This window comes from Nyctereutes procyonoides, unplaced genomic scaffold, assembly GCF_905146905.1.
Source record: "Nyctereutes procyonoides isolate TBG_1078 unplaced genomic scaffold, NYPRO_anot_genome, whole genome shotgun sequence".
Taxonomy (NCBI): Eukaryota; Metazoa; Chordata; class Mammalia; order Carnivora; family Canidae; genus Nyctereutes; species Nyctereutes procyonoides.
The window spans coordinates 19,925,921-19,938,839 of NW_026575120.1; the positions used below are offsets into that span (position 1 = coordinate 19,925,921).

At 34.1% G+C, this 12,919-nt stretch overlaps 1 protein-coding gene across 12 annotated transcripts in view; it reads left to right on the top strand.

The window, feature by feature from the left end:
• Positions 1–12,919, top strand: part of PSD3 (pleckstrin and Sec7 domain containing 3) — a 577,886-nt gene that overhangs the window by 379,815 nt on the left and 185,152 nt on the right. Inside the window, exon 1 of one of the 12 annotated variants that reach the window (XM_055334853.1) lies at positions 1,126–1,213. The exons of the other annotated variants lie outside the window; for them this stretch is intronic. The gene's annotated coding sequence lies outside the window, so the exon portion shown is untranslated. Of the gene's footprint in view, positions 1–1,125; positions 1,214–12,919 lie in introns of those variants that run through there. 12 annotated transcript variants of the gene reach the window in all.

A 12,919-nucleotide genomic window follows, 5' to 3' on the forward strand; every position in this document is an offset into this window, starting at 1 on the left:
GTATCTCACTGAAATCCCAGTGTTCTCATTTCTTATATGAAGAAAATGAAGTCAAGAACCATTCATTAAGGGATGCCTGGGTATCTCAGTGGTTAGGCATCTGCCTTCAGCTCAGGGCATGATCCTGGGATCCTGGGATCGAGTCCCACATTGGGCTCCCTGTGAGGAGCCTGCTTTTCCCTCTGCTGTATCTCTGCCTCTCTTTGTGTCTCATGAATAAATAAATGAAATCTTAAAAAAGAAAGAAGCATTCATTAAGAAATCCAAAGTTACAGTCTAGTGACAAAGCTAGAATTTGTTAAAATGTTGTTTCAAATGTTGCTCTGTAGGAAATGGCCATATGAAAAGGGTAGTTTTATTTCCATTCAATCGTGTTTTTCTTGTAACTTAGACTGATTTAGATGAGCCACGTTTAGCTTGTGAATGCAATTTATTGTCCTAAATTTGTTTTCCTTATCATTTTCTCTTTTATTATAATACTCCCTATTTTTTATTATTTGTAAACATTAGAGTCCTCCAGGAAGAAAAATTGTAATTCCCTATACTTACCTTTTAGATTTGAACTTATATTCTAGGGATCCCAGGATGGCTCAGCGGTTTAGAGCCTGCCTTTGGCCCAGGGTGTGATCCTGGAGTCCTGGGATCAAGTCCCACATCAGGATCCCTGCATAGAGCCAGCTTCTCCCTCTGTCTGTGTCCCTGCCTCTCTCTGTGTGTCTCTCATGAATAAATAAATAATTTTTTTTAAAAAAAAGAATGTTTTGAACTTGTATTCTAAAGAAAAGGGTACTTCTCTGTCTTATTTTTTAAATACTTTTTACCTTGAAGTTAAAATTATTTTATTTCCATCACAAAAAGATAAATCACAGTAACTCATTTTTACAGTGAATTATTCTGTTAATAACTTTAATATCCTAAAGCCCTAGTGAACTTAGATATATGAAGTTATTAATTAAGATGGTGTTTCTTTTTTTTTTTTTTAAGATTTTATTTATCTCCAGGGATCTCCCTAAGGTGGTGTTTTTTTTTTTTTTTTAATTTTTATTTATTTATGATAGGCACACAGTGAGAGAGAGAGGCAGAGACACAGGCAGAGGGAGAAGCAGGCTCCATGCACCGGGAGCCCGACGTGGGATTCGATCCCGGGTCTCCAGGATCGCGCCCCGGGCCAAAGGCAGGCGCCAAACCGCTACGCCACCCAGGGATCCCTAAGGTGGTGTTTCTTAATAGTATATGTAGACAAAGGAAAACTGTCTTACTTAAGCAAATTATTTTGGATCAAGACATTTATATCATACTTTGATCTAAGATGTCCAAAAGTAATTTCATTTTTTATTTCAGTTTTTATTTTTTTAATTATTTTTGAGTAATTTAAAAAGTATTTTCTCTTTTAATTTTGATTCCAGTGTAATTAACATATAGTCTTATATTAGTTTCAGGTGCATAATACAGTGATTCAGCAGTTCCCTTTTTTACTCAGTGCTCATCAAGATAAGTGTTTTCTTAATCCCCTTCACCTATTTTATCCATCCCCCCACCCACCTGCCCTCTAGTAAGCATTTTCTTGTTCTGTATAGTTAAGAGTCTGTTTTGGTTTGTCTCTCTCTTTTTTTTTTTTTTCCTTTGTTCATTTGTTTCATTTCTTAAATTCCACCCAAGTCTTTCTCTGACTGGCTTATTTCACTTAGCATTGTATGCTCAAGGTCCATCCACATTGTTGCAAATGGCAAGTTTTCATTCTTTTTTAGGGCTGAATAATATCAGTGTGTGTGTGTGTGTATACAATTCTATACAGACATATATATAGAATTGTATACACACACACATCCCATCTTTATCCATTCATCTTTCAGTGGACACTTGGACGGCTTCAATAATTTGGCTGTTGTAAATAATGTTGCAATAAACATAGGGGGGGTGCATGTATCCCTTTGAATTAGTATTTTTTGTGGTAAATACCCAGTAGTATGATTACTGGATTATAGAGTAGTTCTATTTTTAATTTTTTGAGAAACCTCATACTGTTTTCCACAGTTACTACTACAGTTTGCATTCCCGCCAGCAGGGCACAAGGGTTCTTTTACTACACATCCTCACTAACACTTGCTTCTTGTGTTTTTTAGCCAGTCTGACAGGTGTGAGGTAATGTCTCATTATGATTTTGATTTGCATTTCACTGATGATGAGTGATGTTGAGCATCTTTTCATGTGTCTGTGTTGACCATCTGAATGTCTTTTTTGGAGAAATGTCTGTTTATGTCTCCAGCCCATTTTTTTTTTAAGATTTATTTATTTATTTATTCATGATAGAAAGAGAGAGAGAGGCAAAGGGAGAAGCAGGCTCCATGCCGGGAGCTCTTCGCATCCAGCCCATTTTTTAATTGGATTTTTGTTTTTTGAGTGTTGAGTTCTATAAAGTCTTAATATATTTTAGATACTAACCATTATTAGAAATGTCATTTGCAAACATCTTGCCCATTCAGTAGGTGGTTGTTTTGTTTTCTTGGCTATTTCTTTTCCTTTGATGTTGCCCCAATAGTTTATTTTTGCTTTTGTTTCTCTTGCCTCAGAAGACATATCTAGATAGATGTTGCTACTGCCAGTGTCAGAGAAATGACTGCCTGTGTTCATTCCTAGTACTTTAATGGCGTCAGATCTCACAGTTAGGTTCCTAATCCATTTTGAGTTTATTTTTGTGTATGGTGTGAAAAAGAAAAGTCATCCAGTTTTCTTCCTTTACATGTTGCTGTCCGTTTTCTCAACAGCATTTGTTGAAAAGGCTGTCTTTTTCCCAACACACATTCTTTTCTGCTTTGTTGAATATTAACTGATCATATAATTATAAGTTTATTTCTGGGATTTTCTGTTCCACTGATCTCGGTATCTTTTTGTGTCAGTACCATACTGTTTAGATCACTACAGCTTTGTAATATAACTTGAAGTCCAGAATTGTGATACCTCCAGCTTTTTCTTGTTCTTTTTCAAGGTTGCTCTGGCTATCTGCAGTCTTCATGATTCCATACAAATTTTAGTATTGTTTTTTGTATTTCTGTGAAAAATGCTGTTGGTATTTTGATGGGATTGCATTAAATGTGTAGTTTGCTTTGGGTAGTATGGACATTCTAACAATATCTGTTCTTCCGATCCGTAAGCCTGGAATGTCTTTCCATTTCTTCAGACCATCTTGAATTTCTTTCATCAGTGTTTTATAGTTTTCAGAATACAAGTCTTAGCCTCTTTGGCTAAGTTTATTCCTACTTATCTCATTATTTTTGTGCCTTGGAAAAGGGAGTATTTTCTTAATTTCACTTTCTACTACTTCATTATTGGTGCACAGAAATGCAACAGAGTTCTGTACATTGATTTTGTATCCTATGTATTTACCGAATTCATTTATCAATTCTAGAGGTTTTTTTGGTGTAGTCTTTTGGGTTTTCTATCTAAAATATGGTATCATCTGCAAATAGCAAAAGTTTTACTTCTTCCTTCCCAAATTGAATGCCTTTTATTTCTTTTTGTTTCCGATTATTGTAGATAGGACTTTCAGTTCTATGTTAAATAAAAGCAGAGAGAGTGGATATCCTTTTCTTGTTCTTGACATTAAGAGAAAAGCTCTCAGATTTTCCCCATTTAGGATGATGTTGACTGTGGGTTTTCATATGAGGCCTTTATTATGTGGAAGTATATTCCCTCTAGCCCTACTTTGTTGAGGGCTTTTATCATGAATTGATCTTGCACTTTATCAAATGCTTTTTCTGCAGATATTTTAAGATTCTTATCCTTTCTCTTACTGATGTGATGTAGTCCATTGATTTGCCAGTAATTAACCACCTTTCATCCCTGCATGAAATCCCACTTGACAGTGGTGAATGATTTTTTTAATGTATTGTTGGATGCAGTTTGCCAGTATTTTATTGATGATTTTTGCATGTGTGTTCATCAGAGATATTGGACTATAGTTCTCTTTTTTTACTGTGTCTTTATCTGGTTTTGGTAACAGAGTAATGCTACCCTCATAGAATGAATATAGAAGTTTTCTTTCTTCTTATAGTTTTTGGGAAGGATAGGTATTCACTCTTTAATATTTGGTGGAATTCATCAGTGAAGCCATATGATCCTGGACTTTTGATTATTGGGAGTATTGATTACTGATTGAGTTACATTGCTGGTGATAGATCTTTTCAAATTTTCTATTTCTTCCTGCTTTAGTTCTGGCAGGTAATATGTGTCTAGGAATTTATCCATTTCTTCTATGTTGTTTGGTATGTTAACATAGAGGTTTTCATAATACTCTCTTACAGTTGTTTGTATTTCTGTGATGTTGGTTGTTATTTTTCCTCTTACACTTCTGGTTTTGTTTATTTGAGTTCTTTCATTCATTCTCTCTCTCTTTCTCTCTCTCTCAATAATTTTGGCTAGAATTTTATCAATTCTTTGATCTTTTCAGAAAACCAACTCCTTGTTTCATTGATCTGTTCTGTTGTTTTTTTAGTTTCTGTATCATTTATTTCTGCTGTAATCTTTGTTATATCCTTCCTTCAGCTTGTTTTGGACTTAGTTTGCTGTTCTTTCTCTAGCTCCTTTAGGTATAAAGTTAGGTTGTTTATTTGAGATTATTCCAGCTTTAGGAGATAGGGCGGTATTACTATATAAACTTACCTCTTATTTTTTAATAAATTTATTTTTATTGGTGTTCAATTTGCCAACATATAGAATAACACCCAGTGCTCATCCCATCAAGTGCCCCCCTCAGTGCCCGTCACCCAGTCACCCCCACCCACCTCCCCTTCCACCACCCCTAGTTCGTTTCCCAGAGTTAGGAATCTCTCATGTTCTGTCTCCCTTTATGATATTTCCACTCATTTTTTTCTCCTTTCCCCTTTATTCCCTTTCACTATTTTTTATATTCCCCAAATGAATGAGACCATATAATATTTGTCCTTCTCCGATTGTCTTATTTCACTCAGCATAATACCCTCCAGTTCTATCCACGTCGAAGCAAATGGTGGGTATTTGTCGTTTCTAATGGCTGAGTAATATTCCATTGTATACATAAACCACATCTTCTTTATCCATTCATCTTTCTATGGACACTGAGGCTCCTTCCACAGTTTGGCTATTGTGGACATTGCTGCTATAAACATCGGGGTGAAGGTGTCCCAGCTAAACTTACCTCTTAGGATTGCTTTTGTTGCATCCCAAAGATTTTGTATCATTATGTTATCTCCTTTTTTCTCCATTTAATTTTTTATTTAAAAAAAATTCTTGGTTGACCCATTCATTGTTTAATAGCATGATATTTAACTTCCATGTATTTGTACTCTTTCCAGATTTTATTCTTGTTGATTTTTAGTTTCATACCATTGTGGTTACAAGAGATGCATGGTATAACTTCAATATTTTTTAATTTCTTGAGACTTGTTTTCTTGGCCTAATATGTGGTCTATCTGAAGAATGTTCCATGTACACTTGAAAAGAATATATTCATAGTCTGTGAAATGTAACTTATTAAGAATCTGAATCATAGCCCACAATGTTTAATCTGTAAGTACCTGTTTTTCTCAGCCATTTCAAGTATTCTGAACTCAAGTGTATAGGAAACTGGAGGAATTTGTTATCCAATTCTTAGCTTTAAAGGGCAAGTTAAAAACAAAACATTTGCTTTCTATGTAAGCAGCATATCTCTCAATGCTGATATAAATGGATACTTAGAATACTTAAGGAATTATTATCCTAACAGTTTTAATATCCATAAAGATGATGATGAAAATGATGTAATTTACAAATATTGTTATCTTTGCTTTACATTATCGTTAACTTCAGAATATGCTGAACAGATAGTTGGTGACCAGATAGAACATGATTATAATGTTAGTATCCTACTTGTCCCACAGCAATTTTAGAATCACTGAGGCACAAAGAATTATGGAAGCGGGGCTATAAGGAATTCATTTTTCCTAACATGCTGATGATTTAGAATTTTATACCATCTATATTAATTGCTAACCTTTTGATTTTTGTTAATGACAAAAGAGGAAAATACTATAATGCATATAGTTTCTAAATGAAGCATACTATGTATGCAGTAGCTAATATAGTGCCTAGACATTTTAGACAATAGTTGTCTGGATTTAATTAAGCATTTTGTATGTGTACATTTTAGCATACATACATTTTCAGGGGTGAGGAAAATTTAGCCAGGTCAATAATACTAAAAGAAGTTATTTTAAGTTGCCCATTAAAAATTTCTCAGTAGATCTTTTGGAAACCTTATTTGATCCCACTACACTTTCAACAACTTTTTAAAAACCTCTTATCATTTATAGTTAACTTTTTCTTAGTTGGAAAAGCATGCTACAGTCCTTGTACATATGGTCGGCTCCTTTGTTTCAGAAAGCCAAGTTACCAGCCTGCATCATCCTCACATTTGGCAGCATTCTTTTTGATGGTAAAAAACTAAAGACGGAGTTTGACATTTTTAATACAAAGTCCATCTCTTTTTTATAGTTCAGATGCCTGTGTGAGAATAAGATAATTTTAGAAAATAAAATATTTTTCTAAGTTTCATCAATTTTTAAATTTACATATCTTTTTTATTTTATACTGTTGGTAAATGACAAAGACATTCATTTTAAACTCACTCTGCCTTGTGCCATAATATAATCTGGTATCACAGAAATTTCTTGACACATCAGCAGATTTTTAAAATAAGCTTATTCTTTATTTTCCAACAATCACCTGATCATAATATTTGGATCACATTCAACTTAGTGTTCTGTTCCTGTACTCAACTACTATGTTTATTTTTTAAGAACAGATTTACTGAGGTACAATTTTCATGCCATAAAATTCACTCATTTAATTGTGCAATTTCATGATTTTTTGTATATTTATAGAGTTGTATAACAATCACCAGAATTCATCACCCATTGTTACCACTCATAAAGATCCCTTGTGCATGTCATTCCGCATATTTGATATGAACTCTTCCCTCTTGTCCAGCCCTTCACTGTTTTGTGCACAGCTCTATTGAGGTTTATAATACAATACTCTATTTTATTTGTAAAAAAAAAAAGCATATTACCCATTATTATATGTATCTATTTCATCTGTTGGACTATAAGTCCCTCAGATGGTCTTAATCTTTTTGATATACACATTGCCTAGCACACTGCCTGACAACTAAAGGCTCATTTTAATCATTACTGAGCCAGCACCCATTCCATCGTGGAGAGACAAGCAGTGGCTTGACCTCTTGCTGTCTGCCATGTTCCACAGGCATCCCTGTGGTGATGCAGTGACTTTCAAAAAATATTTTTTTGAGGTTTTATCCATTTATTATTTATTTTAGCAAGAGAATGAGCAAGAGAAGGAACAGAAAGGAAAAGAATCCCAAACAGACCCCATACCAAGCACAGAACCCAATGTGGGGCCTAATCTCAAAACCCTGAAATCATAACTTGAGCTGAAACCAAGAGTCAAGACACCCAACCAGCTAAGCCACCCAGATACCCCAAACCTAGAGATAGAAATAAACACAAGATCCAAGAGGCCCAATGAACCTATAGGAATCAGTTCTGCCTGTAGCAACCTACAGATTCAGTGCAGTTTCCAGAACATTCCTAAATGACTTTTTTGTTGTTTTGCAAAAAAATAGAAACCTATTCTAAAATTCATAGGGAATCTGAAAGAACCCCAGATAGCCAAAATAATCATGAAAAAGAACAAAGTTGGAGGCCTCACACTTCATGATTTCAAAACTTAACTATAAATCCATGGTAATCAAAAACAGTGCAGTATTGACAGAAAGAAAGATATAAAGACCAATAGAATAGAATGGAGAGCCAGAAATAAACCCTTCCATATTATGATTTAATGATTTTCAACAACTTGCTATGATCATTCAAATGAAGAGAGGACACTCTTCAACAATTGGCATTTGGAAACCTGGACTTAGACATGAGAAAAAAAAAAGAATTTGAACCTTTATCTCACACCATATATAGTAATTATCTTAAAATGGATCAAAGACCTTAAATATTAGAGCTAAAATATAAAACTCTTAGAAGAAACATAAGGGGAAAAACTTCATGACACTGGATTTGGCAATGATTTTTTGGATATAACACCTAAAATACAGGAAACAAAAGAAGTGTTAGATAGCTGAGTTTCATCAAAATTAAAAAATTTTGTGCATCAAAGAACATTATCAACAGAGTGAAAAAGTAACCCATAAAATGAAAGAAAATATCTGTAATTCACATATTTGATGATGGATTAAGATCCAGAATATATAAAGGATGACACTTCAACAATTAAAAAACCAAAACATTAAAAAATGGACAAAGTACTTGGATAGATTATTTTCCAAAGAAGATAACACAAATGGCTCATAAGCATATGAAAAGATGCTCAACATCACTGATCATTAAGGAAATACAAATCAAAATCACAATGAGATACTACTGTATTCCTGTTAGGATAGCTACTATCAAATCAAAAGAAAAGTGTTAGCAAACATGTAAAGGAACTCTGTGGACCATCTGAGAGAATGTAAAATGGCATAGCCACCTATGGCAAGCAATTCCTCAAAAAGTTTTTTTTTAATGATTTTATTTATTTATGATAGACATAGAGAGAGAGAGAGGCAGAGACACAGGCAGTGGGAGAGGCAGGCTCCATGCCAGGAGCCCGACATGGGACTCGATCCCGGAACTCCAGGATCGTGCCCTGGGCCAAAGGCAGGTGCTAAACCACTGAGCCACCCAGGGATCCCCCCTCAAAAAGTGAAAAAAAAAAAGAATAACCCCTCCCCCAAAAAAATTACCATATGTTCCAGCAATTGTACTTCTGAATATATCCCCAAAGTAATTTTTTTAATTCTTTATTAACTTCAATTTAGTTAACATATACTATGTTATTTCTTTCAGGGATAGAATTTAGTGATTCATTATTTGCATATAACACCCAGGGTTCATTACATCAAGTGCCTTCCTTAATGCTGATCACCTGTAAATTACCCCTTCCTCCCACCCACCTGCTCTCCAGCACCCTTAAGTTTATTTCCTAGAATTAAGCGTCTCTTATGGTTTGCCTCTCTCTCTATTGTCATCTCAATTTATTTTTCCTTTCCTTCCCCTATGTTCATCTGTTTTGTTTCTTAAATCCTACATGTGAGTGAAATCATGGCATTTATCTTTCTCTGACTGACTTATTTTGCTTAACATAACACTCTAGTTCCATCCACATTGTTGCAAATCACAAGATTTCATTCTTTTTGATGATTAATATTCTGTTGTATATTTGTAGTATTTCTTCATTCATCTGTCAATGGACGTCTCGGCTCTTTCCGTACGTGGCTGTTGTGGGCACTGCTGCTATATAAACAATGGGGTACATGTGTCCCTTCATATCACTATGTTGTATTCTTTGAACAAATACCTAGAAGTGCAATTGCTGGGTCATAGGATAGCTCTGTTTTCCCAAAGTAACTGAAAGCAACGACTTGAGATATTTTTACACTCATGTTCATAGCAACATTATTCACAGTAGCCAAAGTGTAGAAGCAACCTAAGTGTCCCTTGATGGCTAAATGCTTAAACAAAATGGATAAATGCACACATTTATATACATATACATACACAATAGAATACTAGCCTTAAAAAGAAAGAAAATTCTGAAACATGTACAACATGGATGAACCTTTAGGACAGTATACTAAGTGAAAGAAGGTAGTCACAAAAGACAATTACTATATGTTTTCACTTATATGAGGTATACCTATAGTAGTGAAATTCATAGACATAGTAAATGGAATGATGGTTACTAGTGGCTGGGGGAGGAGGGAATGAGAAGTTGTTATTTAATGGTTACAGAATTTTAGTTGGGATGATGAATAATTCTGGTGATGGATGGTTGTTTTGGTTTAAAACAATGTGAATGTACTTAATGTCACAGAACAGTACCATTTTGAAAATGGTAAATTTTATATTAAGTATATTTTACTACAATTTAGAAAAAAAGGAAATGCACGTATAAATGTGAATACTGGAAGTGTTTCACTTTTTCTGCCTGGTGAACTTATCTTTATTATCCAACTCCAATATCACATTCTTAGTGATGATTTCATATTGAATGTAGTTGAGTAATATTCAGTTTTGCTCTGGAAAATGGTTTTGTTTTCAACTGTTACTTCTCACCACTACCCCCAACACACTCATACACATACACCCACAAGCCCCTCCAATTTATATTTGATTTCAGTGTTTGAATTCCATATAACCAAGGCCCTTCAAGATAAGTTTCAAGTTTGGTTCTAGCTTAACTATTTAGTTTAAACTGAAACTCCACTATGATGAGACTTACCAAAATGAGGTATTTCAAAATCTGCTCAGTGTTCAGGTCAATGTAATGATATTCAGCTTTTCTAAATTATAGGAAGCAGTTGTTTTCCATTCTTTGTGGAATTCCACTGAGATACAATACTCCAGCGAATTCATATGATTTCTTATCTAAGTTTGTGGTTTCACAATAAATCACCTGTCATGAGTAAGACAGAATGTCGAAATTCGTGATTTACAGGTGGCCTTCAAAAAGAACATGCAAGTATAAAGATTATCTGCTATCAGCATTAGAGCTTTCATCATCTTAAAATGAACTGCACCACTAAGTAGTGAATTTAGACCACTCCATGAGTTATATACTTGATTACTGAGAGAATACATTCATGTTAAAAAGTAGGGGAATTTTGTAGGTTGTAAGGTTTTGAGATGTCTGGAATATCAAGTAGAAAATATTACACTATGAGTCTTTATAAAAATATTCAGGCATGAATCATTCTTTTCATAATCAAGACCAAGAGCCCTGTTGTGTGTCTCCATCATTTTACTTTAACAAAGTATCATCATCCTGAAAATTTCTTAATGGTTCAGTGTACGCAGAAAAGTCCTAGTTAGGTGGGCTGTTTGCCATAGAAATGAGCTAACTTTATTTATAGAATTATTCTTATCAAAATATTATGTCTTCTCCTATATACAGTGGAAATAATCTCCCTTATGGGGAAGCACTGGCATTTATGATAAACTATAAAAGCAATAAAACCTCACAATAATGCAGTCAGGAATTAAGGAATAAAGTGATTGGTTCCCATTCTATGCAAATTCCATGTCTCACATGAAGGCTGGTACAGGTTCTTCTGGGGATTACAGAGACATCGGAAGAAAGGCAGGAATAATAGAGAAACGGAGTGTACTGCAGGGATGGAGGGGTAGCTGTTAGAGAAAGGGAAGGTCCTCACATTATTATCTGCTATTACATTCATCCTAGAAATCCCAGCCAACACAGGCCTATACCTATATATATTTAAGCCCAAAAAGCAACTACCACCAGATGGAACCAGTCTGCATCTCAGACTAGGGTAGATTTTTACTCTCAGAACTTGACAAGATCATTTCATTAATTTTCAAAATATCAAGAATACTTGTTTTGCAGGGTTGAATATTTTCAGCCCTCACTTATTTTCGGGGTTTTACTGAACATTTCTTTAATTATTGTTGTCCAACTATTGTTTTTAATATTCAAGTATTCTAGAATATACAAGCTACTCTAACAGCAGACCTACCTAAAAGAAATCTAATGTATGCCACATATGTAATCTTAAAAATTCTAGTACCATATCATAAAAGTAATAAGATATCAATGAAATTAATTTCACAATGTATTTTTTAATTTAATCCAGGGTATACAGAATATTATCATTTTAATATGTAAACAATAAAAAAACTATAGAAACATTTTTTCATACTGAGTCTTTTGAAATCTGGTGTATATATTTTTATTTATTGCACATCTCAATTTGGATTGTCCACATTTCAAGTTCTCAGTAGGTATATCTGGCCAGTGCTACCATATTAAACATTGTCCCTCTGTAAGCTTCTTTTCATTGATGTTTATTTAGAGAAAAATCAGATTAGGTGTGGAGTTTTTCCCTCTCCCTCTTTCCTCCCCCTACTGGTGTGTGCATGCTCTCTTATGTCTCTTTCTAAAATAAAATCTTTAAAAACACAGTTATTTGGTGATATGGAAGCATTATTTTAAGTTCTTTTTATCTTACGTGAGTGATTATCGCTTATATATAGGCATTATTATTATGTTTTAGCCACTTCTTCAGAAAATTATTTGAGATTGACATGTAATAAACGATCATTTTTTTCTCTTGCAAGTACTAGGAAGTGTAGGTCTCCATTTTGCTTTTGTTTTTTTAAGATTTTATTTATTTATTTGAGAGAGCAAAGGAGAGCACGAGCAGAGGGAGGGACAAAGGAAAAAGCAGACTGCCCACTGAGTAAGGATCCCAATGCAGGGCTTGATCTCAGGACCTCGGGTTCATGACTGGAGCCAAAGGCAGATGTTTAATTGACTAAGCCACCCAGGGCCCCTCCATTTTGCATTTTTTGACCAAACATTGATTTCCAGAAATGAATTAAGTACATTAATTGGGACATGACTTTGATACTAACTCTTTAGTACAGTGCTTTTCAAAATGTGTTTGTGTTGACTGAAGTTGAAGAGTTTTTCATAGTCCTTCAGGACTTTTAAACGAATTTGATTCTGCATTCATTTTAAAATGTGTTTTAAACTTTTCAGCTTAAAATACAAAATGCCTGACATGTACTAAAAATGTATGCATTTATACATCATCATATTAATTTTTTACAGATCTCAGAATACTGTCCTACTGCTATCTCACTTTTCTATTAATGAGTGATCTGTTTATGAAGTAGGCAACTTAAAATAAAAATTTTATCATTTACACCATTTTTTGCATGAATCAGAATTTTTACAAACCTGTATAACCATCCAAAGTACAAAATTAAACAGAATATTGAGGCTAACTACACTGATACATAGTCCAAGTTTT